Source organism: Peromyscus eremicus, chromosome 1 (assembly GCF_949786415.1).
Source record: "Peromyscus eremicus chromosome 1, PerEre_H2_v1, whole genome shotgun sequence".
In the NCBI taxonomy this organism is placed as follows: Eukaryota; Metazoa; Chordata; class Mammalia; order Rodentia; family Cricetidae; genus Peromyscus; species Peromyscus eremicus.
In genome coordinates, this window is record NC_081416.1 from 150,345,175 (window position 1) to 150,366,037 (window position 20,863).

Consider the following 20,863-nt stretch of genomic DNA (forward strand, 5'->3'; position numbering starts at 1 on the left):
ATAATCTCAAAAAAAAGAGATACATGGCCAAGTGGCATGTGATATATATTTGTTATGTATTTTTAATTTTCACATATCCATGTATTCACACTCTTGAAGTACCTGGTATACATATATAATAAATATAAGATGTGATTGGATGTATATTTATGTCAGTCTATCAATCATCTCTTTGTTAGCAGCATCATCTATATACATTTATAGGAGTTAATAAAATTATAATAGTGAATATTATTTTTCATTAATATTACATGCTGGGCTATAAAGATGCTCAGAGTGCATGCTGCTCTTGCAGAAAGCCCAAATTTGGGTCCCAGCATCCATGTCAGGCAGTTCACAACCACCTAAAATGCCAGCTCCAGGTGAATCTGATGCCCTCTTCGGGCCTCTGTGTGCAATTGCATTCATGTATTTATCCACACACAGTCATACACATAATTTAAAGTAAAACAAATCTTTTAAAAATTGGATATTGTCACAATTACTATTGCTAGCTTTTAAGAAAAGGCAGATAACTACATGATTTTTTTTTTCTCCTACTGACAACTCAGAAACCAAAATGCAATTATCAGCTGAAGTCAGTAGGCTGTGACTATTAAAGGCACATGGTGACAAGAGCTGCTTTCCTCCAGCATGTGCAGGGACCAGTAATTCATAGAGAACTGAGAAAAAAAATGGCAGGGAGTCTGCAAACTTTAAGATACAAATCCTTCAGTTAACGGTTGATTAAGTCTCAGCTTGCAGAAGATGATCCATCCAAGTTAGTGGTGGGTACCAGGTTCTGATAAACAAAGGAACAAAAGAGAGATCAGGGGGAACATAAAATACAGAAAAATCAATTCTAATAGAGAAGAAGACAGCAGACTATAGCACTGTCTGTACCAGGCTTCAGAAATTGGCTACCAACAGGTGGACATGCTCCCTTCAGGGAAACCACTGGGGACTGATGCTGATGATAGGAACATACACGATGTGCCCCTAAGTCTCACGTAGTGATGAATGGGTTTGTGTCATGCTTCCCAGAATAAAGACTCTGGCTTCCATTTTGGAACTGAGATTGTAATGAAATTAGTTTTATTCCACTTGTTCACGGGATGAGTAAATAAACACATGGAGGGAGCCTACTCAAAGCGACATTTATGGTGCGGCTCTGAACTAAGTATATAATCCGATGTGAGTCTATCTCTCTATCATCAAGATGCCAGGTCTGTCCCAATTCCTTTCTGAATTTTACTTCATCTCTTATGACATCAGCCGATTTGAAATTCTGTGGAAAGGTGAAAATCACTGTGAGGAAAACCAGAGATTCTTGAAATGAGCCTGTGACGAGGTTCTGAGAGAAGATTTTGATGTCTCACATAAAACTAGAAGTATTCTGTACCTCATAGAATATGCTAGAGAGAACAACCACCAGTATTAAGGGGGAAAACATTAGAAACCATTGGATTCTTGTTTCAGTTCTGGATAAAAGCGTGTTTGCTACTAGGAAAACCCACTCAAGTCTGGTGTTGCCACACAGGAGTTATACTAAGTACAAATTGCAGGATTGTTTAGTGTGTAACAAGGCAATATTTGACTTTCACTCCAATTATGCACATAGGAAACAAACATCACTTCCTCAGAAATAAAGTAATTTCTACTCTCAAGAGCGAAGGCAAATCAACACAGGCCTAGTGAAGGCCCAGTTTTACTTTAAAGTCCTGGGCATCTGCTCATTTTGTTGGTGGGACTCTGCCCTAGCTTCATTTTGTTGCTGTGACGAACACCATGACCAGAAGTAACTTAAGGGAACAAATGGTTTGTTCCATCTTACACTTGAAGTTCACAGTCCATCGTTGACAGAAGTTAAGGCAGGATGTCAAGGCTAAAAACAAGGATGAGCCGGGCGGTGGTGGAGCACGGCTTTAATCCCAGCACTTGGGAGGCAGAGCCAGGGGGATCTCTGTGAGTTCGAGGCCAGCCTGGTCTACAGGGCGAGATCCAGAATAGGCACCAAAACTACGTGGAGAAACCCTGTCTCGAAAAACCAAAACAAACAAACAAAACAACAACAAAAACAAGGATGAACTGTTTTCTGTTCTAGGAAGCATAATCTCTAACCGTGAAACCCACAGCCAAGGAAAGAACAGCAGAAACCATGGGGAAACTCTGCTCACAGGTTCACACTTAGCTAGCTTTCCTATACAGCTCAAGGGCACCTGCCTATGGATGAGTGCTGACCATGGTGGGCTCAGTCATCCCATGTCAATCGATACTCAACACAATCCCTCCCACACACACCCACCGATGAACCAAATGAGACAAGTGTTCAAGTGTCACTCTCTTTTCAGAGAATTCTGGGCTGAGTCGGGTTGACAGTTACAGCTGAGTAGGAAAGGCTCTGAACACTGAGAGGTAGGCAATGTTCTCTGCACTCATCACCCAGATCTTTCAAATTAAGGGGTCAACTTGAAACACCGGTAACAGCTAACAGCCTAAGCGTGTCACTGCTCAAGGCTGAAGTGAGATGTTCAAGGTCTTCTCACAGAATTATGTGGACAGTTACAGGACTCCATAGACTGGGAAATAACACAAGATTGGCATTAACTTCTGAGAGAAACATTTCCCGTTCTATTCACCGTCGGCTGTGTGCTCCCTGGCATACCCCTCAAACTCTCAGAGCTAATCTTCACTCTCCTGGAAGAAATGAGGCATTTGTAGGCATAGAAATCCTATATTCCTAGTAGATTCAAATCTTCCCAAAGACTTGGACACTATCCAGGTTAGGCACTTCTTGTACGTGCTACAGGCTCATTTCCAAGGTCAAATTCAAAGAAATGTAAATTTCTATTCCCCGGGTTGTCTATCAACAAGACCACAGGCATGTGACCTGGTTTTTGTCTGTGTAGTACCCTGAACCAGGGGTTTTCACTTTTGCCAACTTGAATGGAGTGGACTCGAGTGCCTGATGTAAAATACACACTGCAGAGATTTAAAACGCGTTGGGGTGGTGCATGCTACCCAGGAGAACACCATTAATATTGCCTCTCTGGCCTCTATCACCAGAGAAAATTGAGTTTGCAAGAATTTCCTTCTGTTCTCCATCCCCATTTATTCACACTCCTTCCTGCCACGTTTGATCCATTCTGTGTATTGTCTTCCTTGAAATCACAGTAGAAACTAGACTGAAGAAAATCTGTTGAAGCGCTGCTGTTATTAACTTGTTTTATTGTAACTTCCTCAAAATAGCTAAATCATCAGAAAAGGAAAATGAGCCACATATAAGACAGTACAGAGACCCTGGGAGAAGTGATTGAAGTGTGTAGAGGGTAAGGAAGGAAGGCCATCCTGGTGAGAGATGCCTCAAGACTCAGGATGTGACAGAAATGGAAATACACCCATCATGATCACAGGGCCCCCTTGAGAATACCAATAACACTGGAAAAGTGTGTGGTATCCTCAATCACATCTGCAAGTTACAACATGGTGCCCTGTGCAGGCTGGTGAAAATTTGAGGCACAGCTTCAAGATAATTTGGGACTTACCACAAAGCTTAGGGACCACTGATCCCAACTTTGGGCTTCACTGTGCTACTTCCTGTCCTCTAATTCTCTTTTACTAGCACTGATTTTTGAATTTCATTCATCATCTCTACCATTTATTTCTAAGTGAGTTTAACACAGTAAAATGAAACGCTGTTAAGCACACATTTCACTGAATGTTTGACAGATATTTGCACTCCCGCCACCCCCCCCCATTAGATCACCCAGGTGCTCACTGTCACCAGTGTGGATGCTGAAAGGCTCTCAACAATACAAGGAAGGGTTCTCATAAGTCCACTCCACACAACTTCCTATGACCTACTGTGCATCATAGGAAAGTGTGTATTTCCTTTTGCCATGTTTCACTTTGCTCTATGCAGCATAGTTTATCCCCCAAATGTATTTAACACAATTGAAACTTGTTCCTGTGGCCCCACACATTCTGATCTCCCAGATTCTACTTCTAAGTTTTGACTTTTTTTAAATCTTCTTCTTACAAGTGAGACCAAGCAGTTTTATATTTTGGTGTGTGGCCACTTTGTATGATGTCATCGTACAAGAGAACAGGATTTCCTCTTTTGCAAAGGCTGAGTATCTCAGCATATGCTTTATATACTTTTATCAATTTGTTTATTGACACTTAGGTTTTTCCCATACTTTCACTGATGTAAATTCTGCTTCAATAAACCCATGAATGTAGATAACTTATCATCCACATTTCAACTTATTTGGATATAGTCAGAAGAGGGATTACTGAATCAAATCATATTGTCTTAATATTTTATGAAATGCCCATACTTCTTCCAGAGCCACTATATAGCACAAATTCATACCACTGTGGTGTATAAGTTCTCTTTTCTCCAAATCCTCAGCAGTTGTGTGTGGTGATATTTTAATTGTGCTGAAATGAGATTTTATTTGTATGTTAATAAAGTTTGCCTGGAGATCAGAAGTCATTAGTGAGCCAGGAACAGAAGTCAGGTGGTGGTAACCCACGTCCTTAATCTGATCACATGGCAGGCAGAGTCTCTGTGTGGTCAAGGACACAGCCAAGCATGGTGATCCGCATCTTTAATCCCAGTACCAACCATAGAGACCTGGAGGTCTGTATAGACAGGCAGCGATAAAGAAGTCATGTGGTTGGGTTTAGAGCCAATGAAAAGGCAGAACAGAAAGGCAATAAAAAGACAAGCCAGACAGGAAGAAACTCTCTCAGGGGAAGCAACAGCAGCAAGTGGTGAGCTAAAAGTAGTCTTGACTAGTGCTCTAATCTCTTGGGCTTTTAACTGTGTTTCTTATTTAATAAGACTGTTTAGAAATTCATCTACAGTTGTGATTTTTTTTCTTACTTTTCCTCTTCCACATGTTTGGAAACTAGAGTGAGACACTTCCTGCTTTTTTTCCTCAAAATTATTTTTCCTATTTAGGGTCTCTTCTGGATCCATATCAATTTTAGGGTTTTTATTCTATTGATCTAAACACATTCTACAAGGGTTTTAATCAGAACTGGATTTTTTCTTACATAGAGATTGCTGTTAAAAGTAGGACTACTTTAAAAATATGATTTTTCCTAATGCAGGGACATGAGATGTTTCTCAATTTACTTAAGTCTTTTTAAGTTTTTCAGCAGTGTTTTATGGCATGTGAGATGGAAAAAGCAGATTGTTGTAACTTGTGATATTTGAGTTTCTGTGATTCAGCTCAAACGTTATATGGCGAGTGATGCTTAAGCTTCCCATGTTGCCTCTTTTGCATAGCACAGTGCCATCTCTCCAGCATCTCCACATATCACCTGTCTAATCTGCTAACCTTTCGTATGCTGCATAGCTTACAAGGCTTCCTGTGATAATCCCTTTTAAGCAGCTATTTCCAGCCAACATTTTATGTTCCTATTTAAAGGCATTTGTCTTCATGTGTTCTTGTGTTCTGTATGATTTATACTAAATTTCTACTTTTGAAGTTATATTTTAGGGCTAAAAACAAAGTGTTAAGAGGGTGGTCGTATACATTATATTAGGATCTAGATGACAGCCCACAAACACACTAACTGTTATGTCTGCAATAACTAATAACATATGCCACATGATAAGCTCTCTATAGCGATATGATGAAATTTTATTAATTAAATTACAGAAATATGTTTTCCTGTTAAAACCCTATGAGTTGAATATTCTATAACAAGCTCTGTGGATGGTATAGTTAAGGAGTTTTGGTGACTTCTGGAAAATCTTGATTATCAACTTGATAGAGTTTAGAATCAGAACTCCTTGGATGCATTTGTGAGGGTGTTTCCAGGGAGGTTTAATGAGAAGCAAAGATCTGCCTTGACTGTCCCATGGACCAGGACCATGACTAATGAAAGGAGAAAGTACAGAATCTATGTTCCTGCCTGATCCCTGACTGTGGAAACTATGTGCCCACCTCCTCCCTGACTCCAGAAGCTATGTGCCCACAGGCTCCCTGATTATGAAAGCTATATACTCATCTGCTCCCTGATTGTGGAAGCTATGTGCCCACCTCCTCCCTGACTGTGGAAGCTATGTGCCCATGTCAACCTGCCTCTGCCTTCAGAGGTGATGTGCTCACTGACTCATGCTGCTGCCATCAGACCTTTCCTAGTGTGATATCCTGTAGCCTCAACTTTGGAGCCAAAAGAAGCCCTTCTGTATGTGGTGTTAGGCACTTTGTCACTGCGGTGAAAACAGTGAGTAATTCACTTCCCAGTGTCACACAGCTGGCAGGGAGAAGAGCAAGGGTTTAATCTACATCCCCCAAACAACTCACTCTATAGACCATGCTGTCACCCTAATTCAACACCGATTTCTGAGCCCCACTAACTCACTCATCAGTAATGATTCCGCTACATGGATCAATTACTTTAGAGGGCTTCTACCGAGCTGGGAACAAACAAATGTTAATCAGTACCATGTTATTCATTTCGTAGCCCCCTAGCTGTGTCTTGTCCCTTCCTGAGCAGACCACAAGCTCTGCTTTATGAAGATATTCTCTTGAGACCGGTTGAAACCCCTCAAAGTCCTTAGGTACCTACTGAAGAATCGGTGAGAAGCAGATCCACCTGCTGCCTGCCTGTGTGAACAGAGTTTAGTTCTGGCACTGTGTCTCCCCTTCTTATTCCAACAGCTGAGTAGAGAAATTGCAGCATGGATCTTTGGCTAAAGAAGCCTAAAATATTTCATACCGTGCTCTTTATAGAAGCTTACCTATCCATGATACAATAGAAAACGTTAAACTTGGAGGAAGATAGTTGTGAATTCAGCCAACTTATCAATCAGAACTCTAACAGTTTATCAACCTCAGACAGCCTGACAATATTTTCTAAAACTAGTGACCTAATGTATCTAAAATGAAACTCAGAAGGGAGATGTTGCTACAACTCACAACTTTTGAGTGTTTACTAGCTACTAGTATATCATTTGTGCAATCTCAGCTAACTTACTCAATACCATTGGTGGTGGACACTTTTTTATCCTATACTAGCAGAACCAGCTGCCGTTTTTTTTTCCTGTCATAAAAAAATAAAATGAAGATTTAAAAGTAGAGAGTCTGGGGGGTGATGTGGCAGCTATGGCAGGGGCATTGTATTTCAGTATTCATTCACACTCTCACAGAGTCAGGCTACTGCTCTGGGCAACATCTTTGACCGCTGAAGTTATTACACATTTGATTCCTAACTTTATGTAATGAGATGAGATAGTCTACCAGGACAGATAGCATTCAGAAGCAAGTTCATTCATCACACAAGGATTTACTAGGTGCTGTTTGTGCAGAAACATTAAAGAGTTCTCCTGGGACGGCCTGTGATCTCCTTTCCAAGGATATAGAGGTGATAGAGGTCACAGCCGATCTCAGGAGATATGCCCTTCATGCAGAGTGTGACACAAGTTGAAAGCAGCCTGTGCTTCTGTGCCTCACTCATGTCTCAGAGTGACCAGCAGTGGGATGCTGCCCACTTGTAGGAACTTAGCAGAATCACTGTGTGGGGTAGATATTAGAACGAGCAGCTGGGTTTTTTGTTTTGTTTTGTTTGTTTTGTTTTTTTAATAAGTACTTTGACCTTGAAGAATCCCTGTGGAAAACAGTGATTGTTTTGCTGAAGGGGCATTGTAGCCATCCAGGACTGTGGTCACAAGATGACCCAGGCACACCTAGTCTCTTGTCTTATTGTGCATTACACATGATGCATAATAAAGGACTAGAGTCATGGGGACATGTGATGCTCTCCTTCAGTAAGACATGTAAATTAGAGTAGGGACTTCAGTATGGGGAAATACTTTGTGTAACTTTCAATAAATACATCTTTGGACGGTTGTTTGGGGTTCAGTCCATCAGAAGAGGCTGGACCTTCCTGCTGCCACATAGGCCTTAAAAATTCATCTTGGGAGTGCCTTCTTTCTTCAACCTACCCGAGCTACAGGGTGCACCCCAATACCCACTCACAAGAGAGCTTTTGCCTGGCTACAAATAGCCATCCATTGAAGAGCAGGCCAGGTGTGGGGTCAGGCCCCTCTTTTGGAATTATCTGCATGTTCCTCTCCTACGGCCTTCCACATTAATAATTGACTAAATCACCCCTTTGATCTGGATCTGGTAGGCGAATGCTTTTAGGAGACATTTTATAAGGCATAAATTCAGCTTCTTCACTAGAAACCACAGCGCACAGCAAACAGATGTAAGCAGGGGAAGTTTCCGGAAACATGAAAAGAGTCCGAAGTTCAAAGGCTCTTCTCTCAAGTTGCAAAGAAGTCATGTTAACTGAAAAATATTTTTCACAAAATTAAAAAGTCAAACATTTTCACAGAGAAGATAAACAGAAAATATTATACAACACAGAATTTTTCTTCTTAATTTGTGATATTTTCTTCTAAAATTGTATTGTATAGGGACTTCTGAAATCCAACTAACAGCACCCTAACTATTAATTGGGTGTTGGGGGATTCTTCATTTTCAAAATAAAAAAATTGATGCAGGTTGTATTAAGAAATATATCCTAGCCGGGCGGTGGTGGTGCACGCCTTTAATCCCAGCACTCGGGAGGGAGGCAGAGCCAGGCGGATCTCTGTGAGTTCGAGGCCAGCCTGGACTACCAAGTGAGTCCCAGGAAAGGCACAAAGCTACACAGAGAAACTCTGTCTCGAAAAACCAAAAAAAGAAATATATCCTACTCCATTTTCATTATTTGCTTTTTAACATAATATAAATTTCTTTAATTCTCTAATGAGAATAAAGACTTTTCTACTGTGAAATAAAGATTTTCTTTCTCAAATTACCCATCATTTTATATTTAATGATTAAATTCTGTAACTATGTCCAGTACAATCTCACAAACGCCATTTCACTCAGAACTATATAGTCTTTAAAAGTGAGGTATGAAGCAAGCAGATAGATTACTTTATTCTATAACAATTTTTCTTCAACAACATAATTATTAGGTGTGGGGCAATGTACCCTCAGGATGAAAAGGGGAGACACAATAACTCAGCATCAATTTTTCTCATGACTTTTCCTTTCTCTTGCTGTAGTATTTTTGTCCCCAGCAATAAGTTTCCATTTGCCAGTAGAGTAGACCATTTCCTCTCACATGATTCCTTCCCCCCACTGCAGTTATTCATGATATAGACAGAGACCCGATCCCTGCCATAGGAGGGACACATAGATGCCTTTAGACCAACGAAGAAAAAAGGAGAGAGGGCAAGGAAGTCAGGAGATGGGATACCCTAAAAGCAATAAAGACCCAGACCCTCCTAGGGTCTGTGGTCTGCCAGATGTGGCAGGGCTCTCCTCTGCTCCATGTGACTGCAATGATGCCAACAACTCCCCTGTATCCTGGGCTGTCTCTTAGTTCTTTACCTGGTGGAGTGAAAAAGGAACCTGCCTGCTTACCAACATCAGTTGTCAACTTAATTGTCTCCTTCTCAATCAGAAAAACCAAAAATGAGAAAAATATAAGATTGCTGAACTCTACGATGAATAAAATGCATCTAAAACCCAAACAAAAATACTTTACTATGCAGCAACAAGAAGGGATTCAAAAGAATGAATAACAAACACCCCCCTCCCCAAAACATCAAGGTTTCCCAACAACAATAATAGTGTCATAGTATCAGCTGGGAAAACCCCATGCTTGAAGCAGTTACCTCAGGGAATGATTGGCTATTGCAGAATTTTCAATTATTTGTATTTAAAATGTATTTATGTTTAGCAACAAGGTCTATGTACCTGACAAGTTGGGTGAATTAAAATAAGCTCTGAAAGAAAAATCAGCTTCTTCCCTTGAATCTTCTCATTCGTGGAGCTGCAGGAAGACAGCTTCTAAGCAGTTGTCATAGCCCCTTGACTAACAAACAGTGTGTCCTTCTTATGGTAAGGATATTAGATGATTTTTTTCCTTAGGTTATTAAAGTTGAAAATATTTTATTAGTATTTTAAGGAAAGTGTTTAAGATTGTTTTCCTGCACCTCTAGATTTTAAAACATGTTAGAAGCTAAGTGACCCAGTGTAAATAGAATAGTAGACAAATTAATCGATGCTAAAAAGGCACCACTCTGTGTACCTCTCTATTTCTCTCCCTCCCTCTCTCTCTCTCTCTCTCTCTCTCTCTCTCTCTCTCTCTCTCTCTCTCTCTCTCTGTGAACATATCTCTCCGTGTGTGGTATACATATATATGTACACACATATATATCAAATTGTGACTTTTGTAAATTACTTGGGGAAGCTAGGGAAATTGGTTACATTTTATCTTAGGGTTCTATTGCTGTAAAGAGACACCATAACCAAAGCAACTCTTATTTTAAAAAAAGAATTTAATTTGGGGCTTGCTCACAGTTTCAGAGGGTTAGTCCATTATAAGTCCATTAACATCATGGTGGGGAGCATGGTGGTGTGCATAATGCTGGGGCAGTAGCTGAGAGTTTTACATTCTAAACCACAGGCAGGCCAGCAGAGAGAGAGGGCCCCGGGTATGGCATGTGGGCTTTTGAAACCTCAAGTCCTACCCCTGGTGACACACCTCCTCCAACAAGGACATACCTTCTAATCCTTCCAAATAGTTCACCAACTAGAAAGTAAGCGTGCAAATATATGAGCATATGGGACCCATTCTCATTCAACGCCCCCCCACACACACACACACTGAGAAAAAAAATTCAGTCTTTGGAAAAGTAATACAGTAAAAATTTCAAGTGTCTTAAAGCAGCAATTCTCAAATTGTGGCCCTTGGAACCTCAGAGGCCCATGGGACTTGCCTGTGAGCTCAGAAGATGAAACAAAGTGGTGGTACAGTGTTTCCAAGCAGAGTAGACACAGCGGCATGGGCACCATCACCCAGAGTCCTTGCCAACTCACTACTCAGTGCTTAGCGCAGCGAACTATGTTCCCCCAAGACTGTTCAGTATGAACTAATAATATAGTTTACATTGCTTGATATTGATATCCTAGTAAGTCATTTTCATATCAGATGTGATCAAATGGAAATAGGCACAGAACATCCGGCCCCACAAGGAAGCATAGTGGTGGCTTTGAGGAACACTGGCCCTGTGATTTAACTGCAAATGTAATTAGATGACTTAATTTTTCATTAAAACATCATTTTTGCCTGAAAGAACAGATGACATGGATAGTAAGGACTAAATTGAGCTGGAACATCTCAAGGGATGGCTGGCCTCATGTTTTGCTGATTTCATGTTTTGAAATTTGAAGTAAAAATTAGAAATTGGGAAAACCCACACCTATTACCTGAGCCCAATGGTTCCCAACTATTAAACATTAAAATGAATTATTTAAATAAATTTATATTAAATTATTAAATAGTAAAGGTTTTTAATCAGGGATAAACACAGTCAATCGGCTTTTTGCTAATATAAGACTAAATGCGTCAAAAACTGGGAGACTGTGGAAGATGGAGTAACCAACATTCCCAGAATAAATGACTCATTATCACCTATGATGCATAAATAAAAAAAGATCTACTGGAAAGACTACTGGATTTTAATGTAATAAAAATGGAGAGTTAATTTGGTTTCTGATCCATACAGCAATTGGTTTTAAGGAACTGGCTTGCTGAGTTTGATGATAGCATCAAAGAAGAATATCCACTTATTTTCCAAAAAGGCAACGAATGCACTCGACATTTTCTGAAGTACTCTGTTTGTGATACCAGATATGTTCCATACATTTGATCAAAACATCCCATTGTGACAGGCTGAAGGAAGAAACATCCTGAAAGTAATCCTTGACTAAGATATAAACTGATTTGCAATTATATGACATTGCTGTTCGTTCCCATTTTTAAAGATTTGAGTTGTTTCCTAAAAAAAAATATTTATCAATGTGGTGTTACTATTTAATAATAATTTAAAATCATTTGGTGATAAACATTTGTAGTACCTGTAATTTTTTCCAACATAATATTTCTATTGATTATTTGGGAATTTCACACAATACACCCCAGTCACACTCCCTTCCATTTCCTCCCAGGTCCACTCTCTCACCCTTGTTCCCTCCCACCACAAAAGAAAAAAAAAAATCCACACCAAGTCCATCAGGATCCTCAGCCAGATATAACCTAAATTAGCAAATGCCATCTGAAGTGCTCAAACATTTTTCAAAGTATAAAGGGACTTTATAATTTCTCCAGGTAACAATTTACTGGAGAATATTTTTGCAAAATATTCAATTTTAGCAATGCAACCATAAAACTCATGAAAACATCCATAATTAGTTGGCTCCTCTTTGTATGTTCAATTCACATGCAGACAAGCAAATGAAAAATTATTTTTCTCCAGGAAAGTCTCACTGGGGAAACAAATCACTCTTAAGGACCCATGCCCAGCAGTAGATGGCCTGAAAGGAGAGAAGAAGGGGAGGAATTGGGTGGAGTAGTGGGAAGGGACACTGTAATCAGAAGCTCAAACCAGGCCTGGTGGCTCACTGTCTCTTCCTACGCCTATGGATCCAGATGTAGAACTCTCAACTCCTCCAGCACCATGTCTGCCTGCCTGCCACCATGCTTCCTGCCATGATGATAATGGACGAAACCTCTGACATGGTAAGTGAGCCTCCTCAATTAAATGTTTTCTTATAATAGTTGCCGTGGTTATGGTGTCTTTTCACAGCAATAGAAACCTAACTAAGACAGAAGTTGGACCCGGGGGCTGGGGTATTGCTGTGATAGGCCTGTCCATGAGTTTGTTTGGAGGAATGTGGACTTGGGGACTTCAGATTAGAAAATCAATTGGATGTATTAAGTGGGGATTCATGGGCCATACCAGACATTGGTGCTGAGGGTAATTTGAACTGTGGTAGCCTGGCTCAAGAGGTTTCAGAGGAGAAGAACATTAACAATAAGAAAAAAAAGTGTAAAAATCTATAATGTAGTAGGTAAAGTGCTGTGGATATTGCTCTGTGTAAATAAAATGCTGATTGGCCAGTACCCAGGCAGGAAGTATAGGCAGGACAAGCAGAGAGGAGAATTCTGGAAAGTGGAAGGCTGAGGCAGAGAGACGCTGCCAGCTGCCGCCATGAGAAGATGTTAAGATACCAGTAAGCCACGAGCCACATGACAACTTACAGATTAATAGAAATGGGTTAATTTAAGATAGAAGAACAGTTAGTAAGAAGCCTGCCACAGCTATATAGTTTATAAGTAATGTAAGTCTCTGTGTGTTTACTTGGTTGGGTCTGAGCAGCCGCAGGACTGGCGGGTGAGAGAGATTTGTCCTGACCGTAGGCCAGGCAGGACCAGGAAAACTCTAGCTATAGTAAAGTAGTCAGCATTTATTAAAATTGTGTTAAAATAGCTTAGTAAAAGTGTATATGTAATTATGGTCTGTGGGAAAGCAGAATACAACTCTGGATAGACAATTACCCTGGTTCTCTGCTGGGCTGTGGTGCTGAGGGTGTTCGTCTCCTGTGTCAGAAGCCATATCCTTCCTCCTGTCCTCATCCTCTCTTCATACACGGACATCTTCAGTTGTGACAGTCCAGGTTTGCAATGATTGTTCACTCTGTTGTGCCTTCATAGTTGACTCAAGGCACCATAAGTCTGCATGAATAGTACCAGAATCTCATTCAGTTGTTTAAACTATACAGAAACACATGTATAAAGAAAAATAGTCAGAAAAGAAAGTGAAAAGAGTATGTTATTTTAGGGTGGTAGGATTACTGAATAGTTTCTAAAATACATTTCTATACATCCAAGCATTTTCATGTCACTGTCATTAAGGAAACAGTAGAGAACAAAATTTCTTACTAAAGGATCCTGACCCTGCATGGACTACTGAAATCTGAGTGAAGGTCATGGGCTTCTATCATTGCCAGGCTTTCTCTAGGTTCCCCAGTCTCAACGCAAAGAAAAGGCCACCTTTACCTTATGTTGCTTGGGATGTGGAGACCCAGACTTCTGTGCAGTGGGTAGCTGTTCCAGCTTTGACCTGGAAATACTACCCCCATTGAGGCTTCTGGTAACTGTCACACCTATGCCTACAAGGCGGGGCCAAGAGAGGAGCCCTTAAGACCTGAGATCTGGATGTGTTGGCTCTCTTGGTTCCTGGATCCTCGATACTGGATGAAGACAGAACAGAGTTCTCCAGAGAACACTGCTGGACTGCACCTCTTCTGGACCCTGTAACCTATCCCTTTACTTGTAAGTTACCCCACAAAATAAACCTCCCTTTTAACTAGATGGAGTTGCCTTAACACTTCCACCAATACTTCTGGCCCCACCTCGGTGTTGTGAGACTTCACCTACTTCTCCTGGGAAGTATGAGGGAAGGCATAACAGAGCACTGAGACTTTCACCACAACTCAGTGTGGCAAGGTCACTCCCATGATGGTGTCAGCACAAGTGACGTGGGGGGCATTAATCAAGTATCTCTGCCTCTCCAGTAGGGTCACATCGGCTGAGGCAGGGTGCTGGGCCAGACCTCCCATGCTCCTTAAGTATTGATAAATGGCATGTGGGAGACCTGCATTTAGATACCACTTGGCAACCATCCTTCCATTCCTGTCATGAGCAGTTAGGGGTCCAGATAATGGACAACAGTTGAATAAAACTAAAACTTTCATCAAGTATGATCAAGAAATCCAAGTTTTAGAAGGGAATAGCTCTCATCAATAACCAGGAAACCTGGCTCTGAATGAATAAAGGCAATGAACAAATCCAGCATCAAAATGTCAGAATTATTTAACGCTTTACAGCAGGCATTGTTTAAAAGCACATAATGAAAATTAAACATGTATTTGAGGTAAATAAAAGGGGGCGATTCAGCAACCAAAACAAAGCCCAAAGGTCTTGTCAAAGAATTAGAGAAGATGTAGAAGATATTTTAAAAGCCTAAATGAAACATTACAGATGAAAAGTATAATTACAAAATCAGACTACAGTGGACCTTTTCAGTAGCAGTATGGGAAAGAAAGATGATGGATAAATAAAATAAAAATTACTCAGTCTAAACAACAGGAACTTAACTAACAAAATAAGGATACAAACAACCAATACAGAACCCTGGTCACTCAAAAAGATGAAAAAGACTCAGATATAAAAAGAGTGTTGGAATTACCACACAAAACAATTCAATTAAGATAATGATTCAGTTGTAAAGTGTAGACACACCTAAATTGCATTTTTTTTTTTTTTTTTTAGGCTACAAGGGTTCCAGGAAAACTTTCGGTGTGGACTTATACATTTGTAGAATACAATATTATTACATAGTGTCAATGGTTAAAACTCCTGTATGCTGTGGGTAAAATAGAAAAAGCCTAAAACAGAAATATTAAATAATTATGTCACCATTCACAGTCCCACACCCTTTATGCACACACACACACACACACACACACACACACACACACACACACACACATCAACAAAATCTGAGACCTATTGATGGTGCAAACATTCTGCAGATTTTGGAAAGAAGAGTAATTCTTCAACTTGATAAAGAACTCAAGTGAAACCGCAGAGCTAGAACCATATACAATACTGAGAATCTAGAAGCCTCTAGTTTAGACCAGTCAGGCTGTCCTCTCTCCACAGCCTTTTTCAACATTTTCACAGTCTACAGACTACAGTCAGAATTAACAAGAAGATGCATGAATGTCTTTAGATCAGAAATTACAAAAAATAGCTGTTTGTTGTGAACTAACAGATCGTGCTGAAAACTCAAAAGAATCAACGATATAAGAACTAATAATCAACTTTATCAAAGTCACAGGGTGCAATGCTATTATGAAGATGTCAATAGTTTTTATATATACCAGTAACAAACAAGTAGAATTTGAAGCTAAGAACATAATACCATTTATAATAGCACTTTAGAAAAAATTTTAGGATCAAATCTCATGAGACTGGGTTATAGGATCTATATGAGGAAAACAGTAGTTTGAAGGAAGGAGTTCAGAACTAAACACACGAAGACAGAGTACATAGTACTGAAAGACTCCATAGCATTCTTTTTTTTTTTTTTTTTTTTTTTTTTGGTTTTTTGAGACAGGGTTTCTCTGTGTAGCTTTGCGCCTTTCCTGGAACTCACTTGGTAGTCCAGGCTGGCCTCGAACTCACAGAGATCCTCCTGGCTCTGCCTCCCGAGTGCTGGGATTAAAGGCGTGCGCCACCACCGCCCGATCCATAGCATTCTTGATATCAGTTCTTTATATCATGATCTGCAGGTTCAGTGAGCTCCTTGTAAATCCTCAGCAAGTTATTCTGTGGTTATCAACAGGCTTGTTTTTAGTTTTCTGTGGAAAGAATAAAAGAGCATGGCCAATATCATATGGAAAAGACAGAGTCAGAGTACCATAATGTCACTATCACTGCCCAACTGCAAGGCTTACTCTAAAGTAAGCAATGTATTGAGAGTGGGTCATGGACAGACAGCCAAATGAGATATTAATAAAAGAAGTAAACTCACACCTTTCAAGGAACTGAAGCAGTTTAGTATCAAGCAAAGACAGTCCTCTTAGCAAATAGAGTTGGAACACCGGGACATTAACCAGAAGAAGAGAGGGTTCTAGACATAGCCTTCACACTCCACAAAAGCTGAATCACAGATGTAAGTAGACAGTGAAAAACTATGAAATCCACAGATAACCAGAGCATGTCTGAGTGGCTGTGGTACACTAAGGGCATTTTAGATATGATATTAAGAGCTCTCCTCCTCCCCCCAAAAATAATAATCAATACATGAACTTAATTGTAGTTTAAAACTTCTGCTTTGCATAAAACAAAAACAAAACAGAAATACTGTGAAGAGAATAGATAATGCACAGACTGAAGAACTTGAAATCACTTTATTGCCTTTTAAGTGTAAAGATGAAAACCATGTGGGGTGGAGAAATGGCTCAGTAGTTAAGATCACTGACTGCTCTTCCAGAGGAACTAGGTTCTATTCCCAGCACCCACATGGTGATTCACAACCATCTGTAACACCAGGCAAGCATGGTGCACAAACATATACGTAAGCAAAACAGCTATAATGTAAAATTAAAATTTGACTTTAAAAAAGATGAAAATCATGGCAATATCATATGAATCAGAAAATATTATGTGCTAAACATGGTAGCCCACACCTGTAACCCTAGTAGGGCTGAAGTGGAGTCAGGAAGACTCCAGGGTCATTTCTTGCTACATGGTGAGTTTGAGACCAGTCTGGTCTACATGAGACTGTCTTAAAATGCAAAGAAGAAGCAGGTAACAAATGTTCTATTTTCTGATAATTTTATTCATTTCACACACTATTTAAGTGTTTCAAAGTCTTGACAAGATTAAGTGAAACCCTCTTCCTAAGCCTCAAGTATCATTGCAGAATAGGGGGTAGAAATATAGTAAGAGCCAGAGGTGCTTAATGACTTCAAAGAAACAGTGTCTCCTGGGCACAGCAGGACAGCTGCACACAGGGACTCACCCTGGAGTGACAACACACACAAGACATGTGTAAGCTCAAGCCAGACAAAACCCCAGCATGGATACAGGAGGTGGTCATGAAACATCTTCCCTAGCCAAGTAGCTATTGGTAATTGTTAGCTGCTGGGAGACAGAGTCAGTCCTAAGAGTGTAGCCTCTGATAAAGTCAACCATGGTACAATGGAAGGCCATACATCCAAGATATTTGGACAGCACAAACTGTTCTTGATGGGGGAAAGAAATGACAGAAAGTTGGATAGGTAGGGAAAGGGGATAGGTCTGGGAAGAGGTGGAAGAGTGGGGTGAGTATGGTCAAAACATGTTGCATGGAAATCTCAAAGAACTAATTAGATAGATATTAGATAGATAGATGAAATATATATGTATATATATATATACATACATACATATACATATATACGTACATACATACATGGACAGATACTTAGATAAAATGAATGCACAATTTGTGAGAGTGGAGAAGGCTGTCTAACAACTATCTAGCAATATGTGAGTTTAAAATAAAGGAATAGTAAGTTGTACAATTTATTTTCATTTACCTCTATAAGGTAGAGATATTATTAGCATCATTTTATAAATGAGGCATTTTAGACATGAAAGGTTAATTGTTAATTTTAGACATGAGCTCACACCACAACCGTGTGCACCTGCGTTAGAGATTAAATCCAGAAACTGATCTTCAACTCTCTGTTCCTCACTGTTACAAATTGAATGGATACAAATCATGCCCCAGCTCCTCCCGCTGTCCGTCTACTCTGCCCAGGGCTTCTTTAGCCCAGCTTGTTTGCCTTCTTAGGGGGAAGCATTAGGGTATTTGCATTGCTCCCACTATTGCAGGCCTATGCACTGGGATGGAGAGTCAACACAAAGTTAAAAAGCCCAAGTCAGCAAAAGCAAACTTGTTTTCCTTCTCCCTCTAACCGCTGCTGTCATCAGAGTAACAGCATGGGGAAAGAGAGATGGATATGTTTGCAATGTTCCCAGCTTGGAGCTGGTGCAATTGTCCTTACCTCCAGGCTCTTATCTCATCATGCATCTCAATTTACAAAAGTTGGCAACTAACCACTTCTGTATTTATCAGAATAAATTAACACTCATCTATTACTCTTTAAAGATTCTAAATAGTTCCTGCCAAATGCTATTAGCCTGAGAATCTTTTACTGACAACTTTTAATTGTGGCGGACAAATGAATCTGCTTCCTTTACAGCAATGCCAATTAGAACACATTTTACAGCATGTAAGGGACCAATACTTGCTGGTGTATTGAATATGGCTTCGTCTTCCTCAAAAGCCTGCAAGGATTAATCCTTGTGATCAGCACCAAAGACGGTTTTGCATTCTGAATTGGGCATTTGAGACAAACTAATGGGAAATATTATAACAGCCTTCAAATAGACAGATACCTGTCATTTCAGCCAGCCAGACACCATTGCCATAGATAGAGGAACACAGAAATGATTGGTGTTGATTGAGATACAATGAACCCCACCACCAAAGCACCATGCAATGTTCCAAACGCTGGCTAGACAATAGTGTAAACCTTCGTTCTACCACTAAGTAATGGTGACAAATCATAGACTTATTACTCAATATGTCATTTCTCTTTAGTTTGTTTCCTGTCTACTTTCCAGTCAGTTCCATCCTCATGTAACTGATACTCGAAAAGCACAAAGATTTAAGTAGAGTATTTGTAAAGTTCAGCCCTCACACAGAACCCTCTCCTCTGTGAAACTTACGGAAACAACACAGTAACAACTACCCACTTCCTCAAAAATGTTCTAAAAATAATCTCCACCTCTGATTCTCTCAGACCAACATCTCTGTGATGTTTTACAGCTGCGCACCTGCTAGGGTCTCTCCTGACTGAGCTAACAAGCAGCAACCATTGTCTTGAGCTGTGCTTTGGTGGTGTCTTTTTTTTCTTTTTGAGATTTGTTACATCGTGGAATCAATAGCTCACTGTGTCACTGCATAATTTATATTCACACAGATTAATCAGAACAGATGTGCTCATCATTCTCCAGTTGGTGGATGTTTGAATTATCTCCATTATTTAGCTATTATGGACACAGTGACCAAGGATATTGATGTACAGTTTCATTTCCTGCATAAAGGAAGCTGTATGCTTCAAGTTTTAAGAAATCCCCTGGCAGTTTTTCTAAATTTGATATATTACATAACCAGTGCTACTGTGTGAGGATAGTGGTCATTCCAAAGGCGGGAAGCTGGGAAATGGCTTAGAAAGTCAGTGCCTGCTACCCAAGCTCAGGGACCTAACTTGGCGAATCCTCCACACTCACATTAAATACCTGGGAGGCATAGTTTAGGTCTGTAATCCTAGCAATGGAGGGGAGTGGTCGGATCCCAGGAGTTAGATGGACAGCTATGCTAGCCAATCCCTAAGGAATGAGTTCAGCTAAAGAATCTGTCTCAAAAGGTAAAGAAGATAAAGTGGGAGCAACCAAGGTAGATACCTGACATCCCTTTCTGGCTTCAGCATGGACTCATAAACATGTACCCACATGCACACTTGCATACACACATGATAGCACATGTAGGACACCATACCTGTCCACAGCTGCTCAGACCCAAGTAAGCACACAAAAACTGCTCGGCCATTACCTCAGGCCTACCACTGACTAGCTCTTACACTTAAACTCAGCCCATTTTTGTTAATCTATACCTTCTTCTTCCCAGCATTTTCCTTGTCTGTTTATCCTGCCCATACTTCCTGCCTGGCTACTGGCCAATTAGCATTCTATTTATCAAGCAATCAGAACAACACATTCACAGCATACAGAGTGACATCACCCATCAACAGGCCCTAAAATATGCTTGACATGATTAATCTTTTCAATTTCAACAGTCTAGAAAGCATTTATCTACATTTAATTATAATAGTAGTGTTTAGCATCTTTACATCATAACAATCTTAACTACTCACATATCTTCTTTGAAGGAGTGTCTATTCAAATTTTGACCATTTTGAATTAAGTCATTCTTATTGTTGGATTTGGGGAGATATTTGTATATTTCAAAATGCCAGCTCTTTACCAGGCCAGTAGTTTTCAGATAACCTCTCTTATCCTTGCCTTATATTGAGAATATTGTAAATAGTAGAAGCTTCTAATTAGTGAACTTTACTGTGAAAGTAATGCTTCCATAAAAATAAAAGAAAGGAAAGAGAAGTTTGTTTAAAGGATATTAGTAAATTAAATAAAAAATTATCCTTGGCTTTTGTCCTGATCTTCTGTATCCTGGTTAAAATGGTCATTCATTCACATTCCTGACCTCACTCACAGGGGCTGGCACACCCTGTTCTGAGGACTGATAGCCTCTCAAATTGTGACAGGCTCTAGAATGATTTTTCCTCAATCATTTCCATGGTTACACCCAGCAACC

General features: G+C 40.0%; 1 long non-coding RNA gene across 3 annotated transcripts; it reads right to left on the minus strand.

The window, feature by feature from the left end:
* Positions 1 to 1,057: 1,057 nt before the first annotated feature.
* LOC131919833 (uncharacterized) lies at positions 1,058 to 20,803 on the minus strand. Of its 3 annotated transcripts, XR_009381432.1 has the most exons (4): positions 20,406 to 20,803; positions 13,405 to 13,581; positions 9,759 to 9,927; positions 7,268 to 8,294 (listed from the first exon to the last, which is right to left on the minus strand). It is a non-coding gene; the product is annotated as an uncharacterized LOC131919833 (long non-coding RNA). The 3 variants fall into 3 exon arrangements; XR_009381430.1 differs by lacking the exons at positions 7,268 to 8,294; positions 9,759 to 9,927 and adding an exon at positions 1,058 to 1,267; XR_009381431.1 differs by lacking the exon at positions 9,759 to 9,927.
* Between the last annotated feature and the right edge of the window lie 60 nt (positions 20,804 to 20,863).